The 18,349-nt window shown below is 41.5% G+C and overlaps 1 pseudogene across 1 annotated transcript in view; it reads right to left on the reverse strand.

The window, feature by feature from the left end:
• Nucleotides 1-18,017, reverse strand: part of LOC134484813 (GTP-binding protein 4-like) — a 24,246-nt pseudogene extending 6,229 nt beyond the window's left edge. Inside the window, exons 1-8 of the transcript XR_015641987.1 lie at nt 17,934-18,017; nt 6,734-6,912; nt 6,116-6,180; nt 3,480-3,569; nt 3,037-3,147; nt 1,750-1,827; nt 1,302-1,362; nt 617-717 (exon numbers count right to left, since the gene is read on the reverse strand). The product of XR_015641987.1 is annotated as a GTP-binding protein 4-like, transcript variant X2 (transcript). The remainder of the gene's footprint in view (nt 1-616; nt 718-1,301; nt 1,363-1,749; nt 1,828-3,036; nt 3,148-3,479; nt 3,570-6,115; nt 6,181-6,733; nt 6,913-17,933) is intronic.
• Between the last annotated feature and the right edge of the window lie 332 nt (nt 18,018-18,349).

Raw genomic sequence — 18,349 nt, forward strand, 5'->3', positions numbered from 1 at the left:
CACACACACAGAAACATAGATAAATGGGAAGATAATCGTGTAAACATTGACGCGCTATGAAAAAGCATGCAAAGGATAGGTGCCCCAGCAGGAGAGAGGTCGGCGGTGGGCCAGCTCTCTGTGGGAATGTGTCTAAGAAAGGCACTGAGGTCAATCCCCCCTTCCAGATTAGAAGGAACCAAACATAAAAAGGTCAGTGAGACAGAGAAATCTGTAAATCAGAGCTCATACCCCATGGACTGAATTTTCTTGTTAATTCGCTGTCACTTGCTAAACTAGCAAAAGACTACAGGAGGTTGTCTGAGAAGACTCAGAAGATGTTCCAGAGAGAGGATGGAACCAGGGACAGGATGGATCTCCACACTGGACATCAACACAAGCAAAATGATGGGGCCACTGCAGCTCGGTGGGGAAGGCTGGGCGCCACCAGGACCACACAGAAAAAGAATAATTAATGTCCTTTGATTTGAGAAGTGATGTCTCCAAGAGAGCAAAAACAGGGTGAAAAAGATGTCTGAGGGCATAGAACAAAAGGAGAACAAGGAAGGAGTAAAAGTTGGTGAAATTCTTCTAGTCTCATCAAAGTGGGGCAAGTAATTTAAAAAGCATTGCAGACCTTCATGATAGCAGGATCGATATAATCAGCAACATTGTGGCCTTCCCAAATCTCTGGTATCTTATCATACTTCTCAGATGAATTCATTAAGTCCCAGTATTCTAATATTGAAAGGAAAAAGGAGTTATGTTTATGGTAGTTTCTCAAATCTTCAAGTACTGTGTCATCAAGATGACTACTCTGGATAATCCCTTTATAAGTAAAACCACTTTACAGCCTAACAAAACAGCTGTGTTCAACACCCTTAACTTACTCTTAACAAGAACAATACTGACCCGTGTGTCCAACTTCCAAATACTACAGAAAAAGAATCCTTTCATCTGAAACAACAGGACATTATTTATACACAGCTCTGTAAGTCTGCAACTTCTAATCTTCAAAAAAGTAAAATCTTGGGGGCTGGAGGGATGGCTCAGTGGTTAAGAGAACTGACTACTCTTACAGAAGTCCTGAGTTCAATTCCCAGCAACCACATGGTAGCTCACAGCCATCTGTAATGGGATCTGATGCCCTCTTCTGTGTGTGTGTGAGGACATCTTGAGTGGACTCATATATAATAAATAAATATTAAAAAAAAAAGAAAAAAGTAAAAGTTTATAAACCAATAAACTCACTGGAAGACTTTCACTCACTGAGTTCCTTTCTTTTCTGAAACACTTTTCATACAACTGACACTCCAGAACACCTTACTTATTCTGAAGATCCAAAATATAATCATCTCCCATTTCCAACTCAAGATCTCATTCCTGAAAAGAAAGCCCCAAAAGTTTGACTTAGCTTTATGTCCCCAGATGCTTTGCAGCCTCCTTCCCGATGAAGCAGCCTCTGACCTTTTGCACATCTATGTTTATCAGGAGGGCTGTTTTGCCCACCTGGGGACTACGTGTCTCATGGACTTTGTTCACTGAACTACGACATCAACTGAAAAGCTCCAGTCAATCATATGCTAAGGATTCACCACTGTGTCCCTGAATCTTACAGGGCCAAACCCTGGGCACACTCAATTTGCATCTCCTGTACCAAGGAGGCTTCACATGGCTAAGACCACCACCCAGCATCACTTTTTCTGGTGCATAGGCAGGCCTTCTGTCCCTGTTCATAAGAAACTCGGACAAAGAGGTCCAGTAACCTACCCTCTTCTTCTTGGGCTCTGCGATCTCCATTCTCTTCCGACAAGCTACCACTCCTTCTGGGATTAAAGGGGGTCTCTCCTAAGAAGACATTGTTTAAAGTATGTGAAATGCCTTCCCGAGTATGAAAGAAACTTAAAGGAACCAAACACACACACACACACAAAGGCAGTCTGCAAGGGAAACACAAAACAACCCACACCAATTAAAATAAAGTGCATTCTGGGGAGTGAGGTAGGTAAAAGAGACCAGGCAACCACCAAAATTGATTCTATAGTTCATTTGGAAAAAAAAAACAAAAATTATCATAAAACTTATAAGAAAAACACACAGGAAAACAGTAGAATGAGAAACAGACATAAACCTAAGTATGTTTAGAATTCAACAGCATTAAATTCATTAATTAGTTGAGAACAATGACCACTCCATGAAACAAGTAGTAAACCACACCTCCCTCAGGAAAAACTAAATTGAGCACACACAAAACTCTATTCAGAAGAAAAAAGAAAGCAAACAGAAACAAAAATATGAAAATACAGAGAAAAATGACACTAAAGTATTTTAGAAATAATGTCGCCAGTTCTCTAGAACCCACAATCTAATAACTACGAAAGAGCACTAATGCTAATGTAATGAAAATGTGCAGGGTTTTTGAGATGTTTAAAAACAACAATAAAATAAAGAGGGGCTGGAGAGATAGTTCAGTGGTTAAGAAAATCTGCAGGTTGTTCCTGCGGAGGACCTAGTTCAGTTCACAGGACTCAGGAGTCAAGCGGCTCACCGCTAACTATGACTTCAGGGGATCTGATGCTGTCTCTGGACCTCCACAGACACCAGGAATGCACACTGTGTACATATTTACAAAGCAGGCAAGGAAAAAAGTGATAAAGAAAACAACTTTTAGGAACTTATATCCTAAAATACAGATTTATTTGTAGGAACACATCTATAAAGATGTAGACTGCTTATAATGGCAGAAAAACATAAAAATATGCTTCCACTGGCTCAATTTAAAAAACAGGGGGGATGGGGACGTGTGACAATTGCACCCAAGCTACTTCTAAGGGACAAACAACAAGTTACAACGCAGACTGTGACAGGGAGAAGTAGGTGCACAGAACTCTTCTTTACTTCATCCCTCCCACAGGCACGTGTGACTTCACCAGGAATGAAAAAGTGAAACCCGAGTGTGACTCTGGGCAACACCAGGAAGAGGCACGTGCCAAGCGGCCACCGGCCCAGCACAGCAACACAAACTGAAGCCTGCGAAGAAGGGCGGCCTTGCCTTACCTTGTCATCTCTCTTGTTGGGCACAGCTAAGTGCAATCTGTTCAGAACCTCATTCACTTTATTTCCTTTCATTTTCGTTTCTACTCGGTGAGCCAAAAGCCTATCACAAGCCTAAGAAAGTAGAAAAATAAGAGTCACAAAGCCATTGAGGCCAGTCCCCAGCCTCACACTGCAAGGAAGAATCAAGTCCTCCACTCATCCACAGGTTCACAACCCAGTATGGAACTTCCTACATATTTTCTTTCAGCAGGTAACTAGGTTCCCCAAAGGTTCACCTAACAATTTAAACAACTAATCGTATTCAAGGAAAACAAAAACAAACACAAAAACAAAAACCCAACCTAAATTATTTCCAGTGTTAGTAATTCCCAAAATGCAAACAGTTTCCCATAACTGACCGTTCTCAGACAAAAACACTAGCCCTGAGTTAAGAAAGCACCAACCTCCGTTTTAACTTGAATGACACCTTCCTCAGTCAGGGTGCTGGTCTCGATGACAGGAAATCCTTCAGCCTGCAAGTCTAGAAATATTTTCTGGAATACAAAGAAAAGAAGGGCAACATGCATTAATGTTTTGTGAATGGAGGTTGCAAACACTATTTGCTCAACAACTATGATTTGTTTTTAACTCTAAGAACAGTTTTAAGTTAATTTCTACAACAATCTTATATAATTAAAAATAAATAAATAAATACATAAGTGGAACAGCAGAGCCAGATGGATCTCTGAGTTCAAGGCCAGCCTGGTTTAAAGTGAGGCTCTACGACAGTCAAAGCTACAGAGAAAAATGTTGCCTCAAAAATTAAACAAACAAACAAACCCCCACAGAATCAAACCGAATCAAAGTCAGAAGCTCTGTGGAATACTCTGTAAGATTTCCCCTACTCCCCAACTCCCAGCACTAGGGGTTAAACTCAGCTACAAGCAAGCTCCCACTGACCTATATCCACAAACTCAAGATGCAATTTCTCAGGAGGAAAAATGCAAAAGAAGAGGATGACCAACTTTTATTGTTTTGTTTTAAGAAGGCAGACCCTGGATTCGTAGTTCAGGCTGGCCTAGAACACATACACCATGTAATACAAGCTAGCTTCTGCCTCAGTCTCCCTGCTGGGATTTCTGAAGCACAGTTCCTCATGAAGACAGGACCAACTTTTCAAAAGACGTTTTCAATGCTATTCCTTATTTTAAAGTTTCTGCTATAATAGCCCAAGAGAATTCTTCAGAAAATACAAAAATATTTGCTGTTTCATTTTGTGAATCACTAAGACTCTAAAGAAGGGACGCAATATGCTCTTCTCAAATGTTTACAACTACAAACCTCTCTCTAGCTTAGAGACGGGGGACCAACTTCTAATAGACACTAAAAGTTCCCATGAACAAGGTCAACTTCTATTATCAAGGGTGTAGAGCATGATTTCAGCGAAAGCTAGGGTCTCTGAGCACAAATCCTGTCACTTAACAACGAATGACCCGGGGTGTAAAACAGTCACTGTGACCCAGGGTGTAAGGCAGTCACTGTGACCCAGGGTGTAAGGCAGTCACTGAGCCCCCAGTCATGTGATAACTGTTGACTGTTACTACGATGTGACAACACACCAATGTTGAAGGACAGGCTCTACAGTGCAAGCCCTAAGCAAGCTGTACATTTCTACAGCATCCACTTCCCAATTCCTGTAACACCAACGACTGCTGGGTAGGCACTGTTTTCACTAGAGAGAATCAGAGACCAGAAAGATAACCTACAGTGATGTCAGCTCTCTACTAACAGCTGGTCAGTGACCAATTATCCAGGCAGTACCTTCACTAGCCAGACATGTGGGGCTCCGCAGGGTGACTCCCTTTCCTACCACATTGCTGAGTAGTAAAGCTGGACCTGAGCTGACCCCAAAGCCTGAGCACCTGACCAGTTTGTTTCACTTGTAAGCCTTCCTGGCTCTACCCACTCCCTTCCCGCCTCCTCCTCTCTTCAATGCCATATGGACTGACAAATTAAGATTATTTATAAGATATAAAGAGTTTTTGTTTCTCTGCTTTTTAAAATAAACTGATTCTCTGACATCAGTTAGATAATTAGTAATTTAAAGAATATACGATCCTGCCAGCTGGAATGAGCAGACGGGAGGATAAAGAGTTCAAGGCCATCCTAACCTACATTAGTCCTGTCTTTAAATAAGTAAGTAGTTGAAAAAAAAAACCCCAAACTTGCTGTGTTCTGCCCTAAGAAGACAACTTAGGACAAACTAATGCTTCCCATGGACAGAAGTCCCTTCCACTCAGGAACCATCCACCTTGGTTTAAACATGACAAAAGATATAAAGATATATCCAGACAGCTCTTTCAGTGTGCACTTGTCACCTGTGCAAACTCATACTGCTCCATACCCCAGGGGGTTGGATGAGGAGTCTATGAGCCCTAGGGTATTAATTTCTGACAAGCTACAGGTAAACATGAAGGGAACTTCTACTCAGGGATGGCAGTGAGAGCACTGTTCAAGTACCTGTCTCTCAAAGCATTTATCCTGAAAACTGTCTACTAAAAGGGTTAAACTGTTTGAAAATTTTTGACTACCAATGCAGCCTACCTCATGGATAATGCTGGCAGACACTGAACTTAGAAGGTGTTCTCCCTTACTCACTTGCAAACTTACTTAGCTACAGATTCCACTATGTAATAAAGTAAGCCATATTTACACTCGTTCTAAAGAGAAACTTGTGGGAAATACTTCCCTAGAACATTTCATAGCCTAAGGCCTGGAAAAGATAAAAGTACACATGACTTGAGGTACCTGGCTTCCCCTTGGGTACCAATTTAAAAGCAGTCCTTTTCTAGGGAAGCACATTTCCCAGTGGTTTAGTGTAGCAACCCCAGAACACAGGCGTTCCTACAGACTGGACACAGAGCAGGAGTCAGGAACCTACACTCCAGCTTTAATGTCCTGCCACTAAACCACTGAGGATCATCTTAGTTCTCGAATAGAAACCTGATCTGGGAGCACTAAAAATCTTTCTAAAGGACGGTCTAAGGACTCACAGCTACTTTAAAAGAAAGTATACATAATTAATGTATCAGTGACTTACCTGATCTCCTTCAGAAAGTCAGCTATTCTCTTCACATCACATTTGTTTGGTACAACAATAAGAGGCTAGCAAGGAAGAAAAGAAGTTACTACTTTTACACTATAGAATCATGTATAGAATCATGTATAGAATCATGTATAGAATCATGTATAGAATCACGTGTAGAATCATGTATAGAATCATGTATAGAATAATGTATAGAATCATGTATAGAATCATGTATAGGATAATGTATAGAATAATGTATAGAATCATGTAGTCCCTCTCCTTGTCCATGCCTTTGCTTCCTGCCATTTCTCTGACCCAAGCTGAAATCAATTACTGGTATAAAACACCAAGTGGAAAGTTCTATAAATAAACAACTTGTAAATAAAATGTGCTCCATCCTAAGCAGTGCAATGAAGTCTTGTCTTAGTGCTGCATTCCCACCAGGACACAGATCATCCCTTTGTCTGGCTTACTACTGTCTGTGCTACCAGGCAACCAGGTTTATGTAAGTTGTCACATCACTAACATCTGTGGTGAATGAACATAGAATGGCTTCAGTGGTCTTGGAACCCATTACCTATGAGTGAGAAGGTGCTACTACGTAAATTAAGCATTAGTTAGCACACTTACCTTGTTGATAAACAGGGGTCTGATATTCTGGAAGAGTTCTAATTGCTCCTTCAACCCATGTCCACACTGCTCAGACAAATCCAACACATACAGAACTGGGCCAGGGCTGTGATGGCCTGCATCTCAATGGTGTTCCGATCCTCCAAAGGATGATCCGAAATCCCTGGAGTATCTACAACCTAACAACCAGGCTTCATTAACCGAAGTACACTCACTCCAAAGTGTCTCGGCTGTCCCAGAGTCACTCTCCTACATCCAAAACAGTTCTAACAAAACTAGTGTGTAAAATGCAACATTGAAAACTGCCCACAATAACCAAAGGAACAAGGAGAAAAAGTACTTATTTTTTAATAAGACAAAAACCCAATACAGGAGCTGGTATGGTGGCTCTCATCTGTAACTGCCATGAGTGTAAAACTAGAGTGACTACAGTGAGTGAGCTAAGGTCACCCTGACTAGAGAGACCCTGCCTGTCTCAAAAGAACAGATGCAGGCATCTAAGGAAACCCTGCAGAGTCCACTGAAGAGACATTGGCCCTGGGAGAAATGAGCCTTTTTTTCACATGGCTATCAAAACTGACAAACTCTCCCACCTCCTAAAGACTTGGCTTCTTCATCTTTTTTTTTTTTTTTACTTTTTTTTTGGCTTTATTAAATTGAGTATTTCTTATTTACATTTCGAGTGTTATTTCCTTTCCCGGTTTCCAGGCCACCATCCCCCTAACCTCTCCCCCTCCCCTTCTGTATGGGTGTTCCCCTCCCCATCCTCTCCAAATTGCCACCCTCCCCCTCAACAATCACATTCACTGGGGGTTCAGTCTTAGTAGAACCCAGGGCTTCCCCTTCCACTGGTGATCTTACTAGTATATTCACTGCTACCTATGAGGTCAGAGTCCAGGGTCAGTCCATGTATAGTGTTTAGGTAGTGGCTTAGTCCCTGGAAGCTCTGGTTGCTTGGCATTGTTGTTCATATGGGGTCTCAAGCCCCTTTAAGCTCTTCCAGTTCTTTCTCTGATTCCTTCAATGGGGGTCCTGTTCTCAGTTCAGTGGTTTGCTGCTGGCATTCGCCTCTGTATTTGCTGTATTCTGGCTGTGTCTCTCAGGAGCGATCTACATCCGGCTCCTGTCAGCCTGCACTTCTTTGCTTCATCAATATTGTCTAATTGGGTGGCTGTATATGTATAGGCCACATGTGGGGCCGGCTCTGAATGGGTGTTCCTTCTGTGTCTGTTTTAATCTTTGCCTCTCTATTCCCTGCCAAGGGTATTCTTGTTCCCCTTTTAAAGAAGGAGTGAAGCATTCACATTTTGATCATCCGTCTTGAGTTCATGTGTTCTATGAATCTAGGGTAATTCAAGCATTTGGGCTAATAGCCACTTATCAATAAGTATATACCATGTGTGTTTTTCTGTGATTGGGTTACCTCACTCAGGATGATATTTTCCAGTTCCATCCATTAGCCTATGAATTTCATAAAGTCATTGTTTTTCATAGCTGAGTAATATTCCATTGTGTAGATGTACCACATTTTCTGTATCCATTCCTCTGTTGAAGGCATCTGGGGTTTTCCAAGCTTCTGGCTATTATAAATAAGGCTGCCGGTTGGGGATTTAACTCAGTGGTAGAGCGCTTGCCTAGGAAGCGCAAGGCCCTGGGTTTGGTCCCCAGCTCCGAAAAAAAAAAAAAAGAATAAATAAGGCTGCTATGAACATAGTGGAGCACGTGTCTTTTTTTGAATATTTATTATTCATTCATTTATTCATTCATTCATTCTACAACCCAATTGCTTCCTCCCAGCTCCACCCCCATGGAGTCTCTCCCCTCCCTCTCCCCTTTCCCTGAGAGGGTAGGGCCCCCTGTAGGTATCCCCCAACCCTGGCACATCAGGTCTCTGCAGAGCTAGATGCATTCTCTCCCACTAAGGTCAAACAAGGCAGACCAGTTGGGGAACGAATTCCATAGACAGGCAACAGATTTAGGGAGAGCCTCTGCTCCAGGTTTTGGTGGACTCCCATGAAGACTGAACTACCCAACTACACATCTGCTACATATGTGCAGGAAGGCCTAGGTCCAGCCCGTGTATGTGCTCTTTGGTTGGTGGTTCAGTCTGTGAGAGCCCCAAAGGTCCAGGTTAGTTAACTCTGTTGGTCTTCCTGTGTATCCCTCAGTCCTTCCCTCAACTCTTCCATAAGAAACTCCCAGCTCTAATGTTTGACTGTGGGTCTCTGCATCTGTCTGAGTCAGCTGCTGGGTGGAGTCTCTCAGAGGACAGTGATGCTAGGCTCCTATCTGCAAGCAGAACAGAGTATTTATTAATCATGTCAGGATTGATGCTTGCCCACGGGATGGGTCTCAATTTGGGCCAGTTATTGGTCAGTTATTCCTTCATGTCCCTGCATTTCTTTTATTTTTTTTATTAACTTGAGTATTTCTTATATACATTTCAAGTGTTATTCCCTTTCCCGGTTTCCGGGCAAACATCCCCCTCCCCCCTCCCCTTCCTTATGGGTGTTCCCCTCCTCCCCTCCCCCCATTGCCGCCCTCCCCCAAAAGTCTAGTTCACTGGGGGTTCAGTCTTAGCAGGACCCAGGGCTTCCCCTTCCACTGGTGCTCTTACTAGGATATTCATTGCTACCTATGAGGTCAGAGTCCAGGGTCAGTCCATGTATACTCTTTAGGTAGTGGCTTAGTCCCTGGAAGCTCTGGTTGCTTGGCATTGTTGTACATATGGGGTCTTGAGCCCCTTCAAGCTCTTCCAGTTCTTTCTCTGATTCCTTCAACGGGGGTCCTATTCTCAGTTCAGTGGTTTGCTTCTGGCATTCGCCTCTGTATTTGCTGTATTCTGGCTGTGTCTCTCAGGAGCGATCTACATCTGGCTCCTGTCGGTCTGCACTTCTTTGCTTCATCCATCTTGTCTAATTGGGTGGCTGTATATGTATGGGCCACATGTGGGGCAGGCTCTGAATGGGTGTTCCTTCAGTCTCTGTTTTAATCTTTGCCTCTCTATTCTCTGCCAAGGGTATTCTTGTTCCCCTTTTAAAGAAGGAGTGAAGCATTCACATTTTAATCATCCGTCTTGAGTTTCATTTATTCTAGGCATCTAGGGTAATTCAAGCATTTGGGCTAATAGCCACTTATCAATGAGTGCATACCATGTATGTCTTTCTGTGATTGGGTTAACTCACTCAGGATGATATTTTCCAGTTCCAACCATTTGCCTACGAATTTCATAGACTCGTTGTTTTTGATAGCTGAGAAATATTCCATTGTGTAGATGTACCACATTTTCTGTATCCATTCCTCTGTTGAAGGGCATCTGGGTTCTTTCCAGCTTCTGGCTATTATAAATAAGGCTGCGATGAACATAGTGGAGCACGTGTCTTTTTTATATGTTGGGGCATCTTTTGGGTATATGCCCAAGAGAGGTATAGCTGGATCCTCAGGCAGTTCAATGTCCAATTTTCTGAGGAACCTCCAGACTGATTTCCAGAATAGTTGTACCAGTCTGCAATCCCACCAACAATGGAGGAGTGTTCCTCTTTCTCTGCATCCTCGCCAGCATTTGCTGTCACCTGAGGTTTTGATCTTAGCCATTCTCACTGGCGTGAGGTGAAATCTCAGGGTTGTTTTGATTTGCATTTCGCTTATGACTAAAGATGTTGAACATTTAGGTGTTTCTCAGCCATTCGGCATTCCTCAGCTGTGAATTCTTTGTTTAGCTCTGAACCCCATTTTTTAATAGGCTTATTTGTCTCCCTGCGGTCTAACTTCTTGAGTTCTTTGTATATTTTGGATATAAGGCCTCTATCTGTTGTAGGATTGTTAAAGATCTTTTCCCAATCTGTTGGTTGCCATTTTGTCCTAACCACAGTGTCCTTTGCCTTACAGAAGCTTTGCAGTTTTATGAGATCCCATTTGTCGATTCTTGATCTTAGAGCATAAGCCATTGGTGTTTTGTTCAGGAAATTTTTTCCAGTGCCCATGTGTTCCAGATGCTTCCCTAGTTTTTCTTCTATTAGTTTGAGTGTGTCTGGTTTGATGTGGAGGTCCTTGATCCACTTGGACTTAAGCTTTGTACAGGGTGATAAGCATGGATCGCTCTGCATTCTTCTACATGTTGCCCTCCAGTTGAACCAGCACCATTTGCTGAAAATGCTATCTTTTTTCCATTGGATGGTTTTGGCTCCTTTGTCAAAAATCAAGTGACCATATGTGTGTGGGTTCATTTCTGGGTCTTCAATTCTATTCCATTGGTCTATCTGTCTGTCTCTGTACCAATACCATGCAGTTTTTATCACTATTGCTCTGTAATACTGCTTGAGTTCAGGGATAGTGATTCCCCCTGAAGTCCTTTTATTGTTGAGGATAGCTTTAGCTATCCTGGGTTTTTTGTTATTCCAGATGAATTTGCAAATTGTTCTGTCTAACTCTTTGAAGAATTGGATTGGTATTTTGATGGGGATTGCATTGAATCTGTAGATTGCTTTTGGTAAAATGGCCATTTTTACTATATTAATCCTGCCAATCCATGAGCATGGGAGATCTTTCCATCTTCTGAGGTCTTCTTCAATTTCTTTCCTCAGTGTCTTGAAGTTCTTATTGTACAGATCTTTTACTTGCTTGGTTAAAGTCACACCGAGGTACTTTATATTATTTGGGTCTATTATGAAGGGTGTCGCTTCCGTAATTTCTTTCTCGGCTTGTTTCTCTTTTGTGTAGAGGAAGGCTACTGATTTATTTGAGTTAATTTTATACCCAGCCACTTTGCTGAAGTTGTTTATCAGCTTTAGTAGTTCTCTGGTGGAACTTTTGGGATCAGTTAAATATACTATCATATCATCTGCAAATAGTGATATTTTGACTTCTTCTTTTCCGATCTGTATCCCCTTGACTTCCTTTTGTTGTCTGATTGCTCTGGCTAGAACTTCAAGAACTATATTGAATAAGGGAGAGAGTGGGCAGCCTTGTCTAGTCCCTGATTTTAGTGGGATTGCTTCAAGTTTCTCTCCATTTAGTTTAATGTTAGCAACTGGTTTGCTGTATATGGCTTTTACTATGTTTAGGTATGGGCCTTGAATTCCTATTCTTTCCATGACTTTTATCATGAAGGGGTGTTGAATTTTGTCAAATGCTTTCTCAGCATCTAATGAAATGATCATGTGGTTCTGTTCTTTCAGTTTGTTTATATAATGGATCACGTTGATGGTTTTCCGTATATTAAACCATCCCTGCATGCCTGGGATGAAGCCTACTTGATCATGGTGGATGATTGTTTTGATGGGCTCTTGGATTCGGTTTGCCAGAATTTTATTGAGTATTTTTGCGTTGATATTCATAAGGGAAATTGGTCTGAAGTTCTCTTTCTTTGTTGGGTCTTTGCGTGGTTTAGGTATAAGAGTAATTGTGGCTTCATAGAAGGAATTCGGTAGTGATCCATGTGTTTCAATTTTGTGGAATAGTTTGGATAATATTGGTATGAGGTCTTCTATGAAGGTCTTATAGAATTCTGCACTAAACCCGTCTGGACCTGGGCTCTTTTTGGTTGGGAGACCTTTAATGACTGCTTCTATTTCCTTAGGAGTTATGGGGTTGTTTACCTGGTTTATCTGTTCCTGATTTAACTTCGGTACCTGGTATCTGTCTAGGAAATTGTCCATTTCCTGAAGATTTTCAAGTTTTGTTGAATATAGGTTTTTATAGTAAGATCTGATGATTTTTTGAATTTCCTCTGAATCTGTAGTTATGTCTCCCTTTTCATTTCTGATTTTGTTAATTTGTACACACTCTATGTGTTCTCTCGTTAGTCTGGCTAAGGGTTTATCTATCTTGTTGATTTTCTCAAAGAACCAACTTTTGGTTCTGTTGATTCTTTCTATGGTCCTTTTTGTTTCTACTTGGTTGATTTCAGCTCTGAGTTTGATTATTTCCTGTCTTCTACTCCTCCTGGGTGTGTTTGCTTCTTTTTGTTCTAGAGCTTTTAGGTTTGCTGTCAAGCTGCTGACATATGCTCTTTCCTGTTTCTTTCTGCAGGCACTCAGCGCTATGAGTTTTCCTCTTAGCACAGCTTTCATTGTGTCCCATAAGTTTGGGTATGTTGTACCTTCATTTTCATTAAATTCTAAGAAGTTTTTAATTTCTTTCTTTATTTCTTCCTTGACTAGGTTATCATTGAGTAGAGCATTGTTTAATTTCCACGTATATGTGGGCATTCTTCCCTTATTGTTATTGAAGACCAGTTTTAGGCCGTGGTGGTCCGATAGCATGCATGGGATTATTTCTAACTTTCTGTACCTGTTGAGGCCCGTTTTTTGACCAATTATATGGTCAATTTTGGAGAAAGTACCATGAGGAGCTGAGAAGAAGGTATATCCTTTTTCTTTAGGGTAGAATGTTTTATAAATATCTGTTAAGTCCATTTGGCTCATGACTTCTCTTAGTCTGTCTAATTCTCTGTTTAATTTCTGTTTCAATGATCTGTCCATTGATGAGAGTGGGGTGTTGAAATCTCCTACTATTATTGTGTGAGGTGCAATGTGTGTTTTGAGCTTTAGTAAGATTTCTTTTACGTATGTAGTTGCCCTTGTATTTGGGGCATAGATATTTAGGATTGAGAGTTCATCTTGGTGGATTTTTCCTTTGATGAATATGAAGTGTCCTTCCTTATCTTTTTTGATGACTTTTAGTTGAAAATGGATTTTATTTGATATTAGAATGGCTACTCCAGCTTGCTTCTTCTGACCATTTGCTTGGAAAGTTGTTTTCCAGCCTTTCACTCTGAGGTAGTGTCTGTCTTTGTCTCTGAGGTGTGTTTCCTGTAGGCAGCAGAATGCAGGGTCCTCATTGCATATCCAGTTTGTTAATCTATGTCTTTTTATTGGGGAATTGAGACCATTGATGTTGAGAGATATTAAGGAATAGTGATTATTGCTTCCTGGTATATTCATATTTGGATGTGAGGTTATGTTTCTGTGCTTTTCTTCTCTTTGTTTTGTTGCCAAGACGATTAGTTTCTTGCTTTTTCTAGGGTGTAGCTTGCCTCCTTATGTTGTGCTTTACCATTTATTATCCTTTGTAGTGCTGGATTTGTAGAAAGATATTGTGTAAATTTGGTTTTGTCATGGAATATCTTGGTTTATCCATGTATGTTAATTGAAAGTTTTGCAAGGGTTGGGGATTTAGCTCAGTGGTAGAGCGCTTACCTAGGAAGCGCAAGGCCCTGGGTTCGGTTCCCAGCTCCGAAAAAAAGAACAAAAAAAAAAAAAGAGAGTTTTGCAGGATACAGTAACCTGGGATGGCATTTGTGTTCTCTTAGGGTCTGTATGACATCTGTACAGGATCTTCTGGCTTTCATAGTCTCTGGCGAGAAGTCTGGTGTGATTCTGATAGGTCTGCCTTTATATGTTACTTGACCTTTTTCCCTTACTGCTTTTAGTATTCTTTCTTTATTTTGTGCATTTGGTGTTTTGACTATTATGTGTCGGGAGGTGTTTCTTTTCTGGTCCAATCTATTTGGAGTTCTGTAGGCTTCTTGTATGCCTACGGGTATCTCTTTTTTTAGGTTAGGGACGTTTTCTTCTATGATTTTGTTGAATATATTTACTGGTCCTTTGAGCCGGGAGTCTTCACTCTCTTCTATACCTATTATCCTTAGGTTTGATCTTCTCATTGAGTCCTGGATTTCCTGTATGTTTTGGACCAGTAGCTTTTTCCGTTTTACATTATCTTTGACTGTTGAGTCGATGATTTCTATGGAATCTTCTGCTCCTGAGATTCTCTTCTATATCTTGTATTCTGTTTGTGATGCTTGTATCTACGGCTCCTTGTCTCTTCCTTTGGTTTTCTATATCCAGGGTTGTTTCCATGTGTTCTTTCTTGATTGCTTCTATTTCCATTTTTAATTCCTTCAATTGTTTGATTGTGTTTTCCTGGAATTCTTTCAGGGATTTTTGTGATTCCTCTCTATAGGCTTCTATTTGTTTGTTTATATTTTCCTGGAATTCTTTCAGGGATTTTTGTGATTCCTCTCTGTAGACTTCTACTATTTATTTATGTTTTCCTGTGTTTCTGTAAGGGAGTTCTTCATGTCTTTCTTGAAGTCCTCCAGCATCATGATCAAATATGATTTTGAAACTAGATCTTGCTTTTCTCGTGTGTTTCAATATTCTGTGATTGCTTTGGTGGGAGAATTGGGCTCCAATGATGCCATGTAGTCTTGGTTTCTGTTGTTTGGGTACCTGCGCTTACCTCTCGCCATCAGATTATCTCTAGTGTTACTTTGTTCTGCTATTTCTGACACTGGCTAGACTGTCCTATAAGCCTGTGTGTCAGGAGTGCTGTAGACCTGTTTTCCTGTTTTCTTTCAGCCAGTTATGGGGACAGAGTGTTCTGCTCTCGGGCGTGTAGTTTTTCCTATCTACAGGTCTTCAGCTGTTCCTGTGGGCCTGTGTCTTGAGTTCACCAGGCAGGTCAGTTGGAGCTGGAAGGTTTGTCTTACCTGTGGTCCCGAGGCTCAAGTTTGCTCGTGGGGTGTTGCTTATGAGCTCTCCAAGGCGGAGGCATTCAGGAAGATCCTGCCCTTTCCGGGAGCTTCCGAGTACCAGGGTTCCAGATAGCGTTTGGTGTTTTCCTATGGAGTCAGAGATGTGGGCCGAGTGTAGACTCTTCTGGTTTCCCAGGCGTATCTGCCTCTCTGAAGGTTTAGCTTTCCCTCCCACGGGATTCGGGTGCAGAGAACTGTTTATCCGGTCATTCCCTCAGGCCAAAACCTTGTTTCTTATTTGCCTTTTGCCACTCTATTGAAGCCCTTCAACCTTTACAACAGTTTGATATTTACAAAGTTCACAGTGGAGAAATGATGGTTAAATTACATAAAAGAAAAAAAAACCTCAAAGTTTTAATGAAGTTTATGATTTATTTGCATTGGTGTTTTTCCAGCATGTATGTCTGTGCGAGCATGTTAAATTCCCTGGAACTGGAGTTACAGACAGTTGCGAGTTGTCATGTAGTTGCTGGGAATTGAACCCAGGTCCCCTAGAAGAGCAGCCAGTGCTCTTAACTGCTGACCCATCTCTCCAACCACAAGAAGCATCTATTTTCTGTAAATATGAATGCTAAATACTTCCCTTCTGGGAATATTTCAACCATTCTGCTTCATGTTCAAATGGTGTCTGCTGAACCACACTGCCATTGGATCTTTCTGATCCAGCCACCAAAAAAGCCAATGGTGGTTTTGCCTTGGAAAGCATTCAAGGCCGGGCAGGGGAATGAATGCAAAGGTGAGCCAACCAGTGCAAACTACTCGTTCACTTTTAAAGACGATGACGCCTAGGGACTGGGAGTCGGTTCTGCAGGCAAAAGCCATACAAGTCTGATGAGCTGACTTCAGCCCTTGGATGTAGTGATGCACAGCTGTAATCTCAGCTTTCCCAGGGTGACACGGGAGCACAGGCAGGAGACTTGGCAGGAAACTAGTGTGTAAGGAGAGAGACCCTGCCTCAAAACAAGAAGTACTTAGCTCTTCACTTTTTCTTCCTTTGTTTTGCAAAGGAAGGACAAGTTAGTACTTCAGGTCACCTTATAAATAGGAAACTATGTTCTATAGATAAGGTGACCTGACAAAGAAAATTTAGACTTTAAAATTTTTTCCTATTTTATTTTATGTGTATGAGTGCTTTGCCTGCATGTTGTTTGTTTGTATGCATGCATGTAAGCTTGGATTTTGTCTAAAGTTCTTCAAGACCTCACCAGTTCATCTGAGTCCATGGAAGCAGCAAGCAGCAAGCAGCCCCCAGAATATCATGAAAAGTTCTTTGGTGAGTTTCTGTCTACAAAGTCATGACAAGCAAAGATCAGCAACAAGATGTAAGGTGAACCAATGCCAGAGACTCCTCCCACTGGCTGTGGGGTCATATTTCTATTCTTTCTAAACATCGTATGTCCTCTCATGTGCTTGCTTCAGCAAAACATCCTTTCACCTATCTTCCCCAACAAAACATCATATGACATAACTGAGTTTCCAAAGAAACCATAAAATACCACTTCGTGTGTGTGTGTGTATGTGTGTGTGTGTGTGTGTGTGTGTGTGTGTGTGTGTGTGTGTACATATATACCTGCAGAGATAAGAAGAGAACATTAGACCTCCTGGAGTTGGGTTGCAGGTGGTTGAGAACCACCACATATGAGTACTAAGAACCGAACTAGGGTCTTCTGCAAGACCAGCAAGTGCTCTTAATCTGCTGAGAATCTCTCCAGATCTAAAATTTAGACTTCTGGTTGTTGTGTTTTTGCCAAATAGCTTTTAGAGTACAGTATTTGCCTAGTGTGTCCAAGGTCCTGAGTTTGGCATCTGCATAAAAAAGAAAGACAGGGAAAGATGGGGTCAGAGGTGGAAAGGAAGTGAGGGGAGGTGGGGGAGAGAAAGAGGTATTATTCTTAGTACAGTGTCACTCAACTGGCATCACACTAATGGGAACTATACCACAATTGGGTATGACTGAAACCCTCTGAGAACTTCTTTATCCAATAATCTATGTAACAAACACAACGTAATAGACATGTGTCGTAGGGTGATGAGACTCTCACTGTGATAAAACTCCAAAGAAACTTGGGGAGGAAAGGGTTTATTTAGCTTATGGTTCCAAGGAAATCAGGACAAGAACTGAAGCAGGACAAGGGCCTGCAGGCAGGAGCTGATGCAGAGACCATGGGGGGTGCTGCTTACTGGCTTGTTTTTGATGACTCTCTCAACCTGCTTTCTTACAGAACCCCGGACCACCAGCCCAGGGATGGCACCACCCATAAGTTCTCAGTTCTCCACCATTAATCATTAATTTAAAAATGCCCTACAGCTTACCTACAGCCTGATTTTTTGGAGGCATTTCTCAGGTGAGGCTCCCCTCTCTCTGATGACTCTAGCTTGTATGGAGATGGCATAAAACTAGCCAGAACAACCCAATTTCGTTAAGGGATACCAGTTGAAAATAGATTCTTCAATAGATTTTTTTCAGTGGACCTAAGAGAACTAGACAACCCTGTGCAGCCACCATTCTGTCATTCACCAAGTACACAATGAACCATTTAACAAAGCCTTTGTTAACCTGTCATCTTCCGTAACTCATCATCTGAAAGTCGATGAGTCCTTGCTCCAGGTCCTATGCCTACATTGTTTTTTCCCTTTTGTTTAATTCACTGAAATACTAACTCTGCTGCCAAGTAAAGCTTGCTTTAGTGCGCATTGTTGCGTGTGATTTACATCAATGCTAGGCTCTTTAGTTCCTCCTCCCATGTTTGCGCAACTTTTTTCATACTCAATAATTATCTTTATTTCTATGGGGATAAAGTGTTCTAATCATAGCTACACAGTAGAAAGTCACCTAGACTAAAATCACCTGGAAAGAAACATTAGAGCACGCTGTACTTCAGGGTATTAAACACACACATGCACGCACGCACGCACACATGCACACACACGTGCACGCATGAATGCACACAAATCTTAAAAAATATTTTCAAGGAAAACTTGACCTAGAATTTTTATAGCAAGTCGTAGGAACAGGGAAGACCTATCTTGAATCCACGAGAATATTCTCAACAAGTCATCCTAAACTGACTTATTCC

Source organism: Rattus norvegicus, chromosome 17, assembly GCF_021556685.1.
Source record: "Rattus norvegicus strain SHRSP/BbbUtx chromosome 17, alternate assembly SHRSP_T2T, whole genome shotgun sequence".
In the NCBI taxonomy this organism is placed as follows: Eukaryota; Metazoa; Chordata; class Mammalia; order Rodentia; family Muridae; genus Rattus; species Rattus norvegicus.